Below are 604 nucleotides of genomic sequence, written 5' to 3'. Positions count from 1 at the left end.
TGAACCTGATGTGAATCGAACACGCAACCTTCTGATCTGGAGTCAGACACGCTACCATTGCGCCACAGATCCTTGTTGATATAGTATTAGTGCAAAATCATATTACATAGTTAAACATGTAGCCCTAAATAAAAATTATCTTTAAATAAGAAGTGATGATAAATCTATTGACAAGCAAACATATTAAAAATAAGTATTTTTCTCTCTCTCATACAAAGTTATCACTAATTAATTTACAAAAATCCATAAAGTTTTTGTTGGCTATTGAGACAAAAATCTCAAATTTAGCTCCTAATAATACTGGCCGATCTTAGAACAATTTCTCATGGATAGACAAATACAATAAGATAGAGTTATCTTTCTAAATAAAAAAACTAATTATAGTAATATTATCCAAATCTATTTTCTATATATTAGACCAATTAAACACTAATATTAAATTGAAATCAGAAAGTTATTAAACACTAATATCTTCATATACTAAGTAAACACATTTTACTTTTTCACCTATTTTCTCTCCCACACTCTCTTTATATATATGTACACTTTCTTCATGTTTAAATAATTAAGACTGTTTAATAGAGATTGAAGAAGGGTAGAAACT

At 27.3% G+C, this 604-nt stretch overlaps 1 non-coding gene across 1 annotated transcript; it reads right to left on the bottom strand.

The window, feature by feature from the left end:
* On the bottom strand, positions 1–72 carry TRNAW-CCA. Its single transcript has one exon. It is a non-coding gene; the product is annotated as a tRNA-Trp (tRNA).
* Positions 73–604: the final 532 nt, after the last annotated feature.

This window comes from Impatiens glandulifera, chromosome 8, assembly GCF_907164915.1.
Source record: "Impatiens glandulifera chromosome 8, dImpGla2.1, whole genome shotgun sequence".
NCBI classification, from domain to species: domain Eukaryota; kingdom Viridiplantae; phylum Streptophyta; class Magnoliopsida; order Ericales; family Balsaminaceae; genus Impatiens; species Impatiens glandulifera.
Note: the sequence above shows the minus strand (reverse complement) of the source record. Positions and strands in the feature narration are given on the sequence as shown.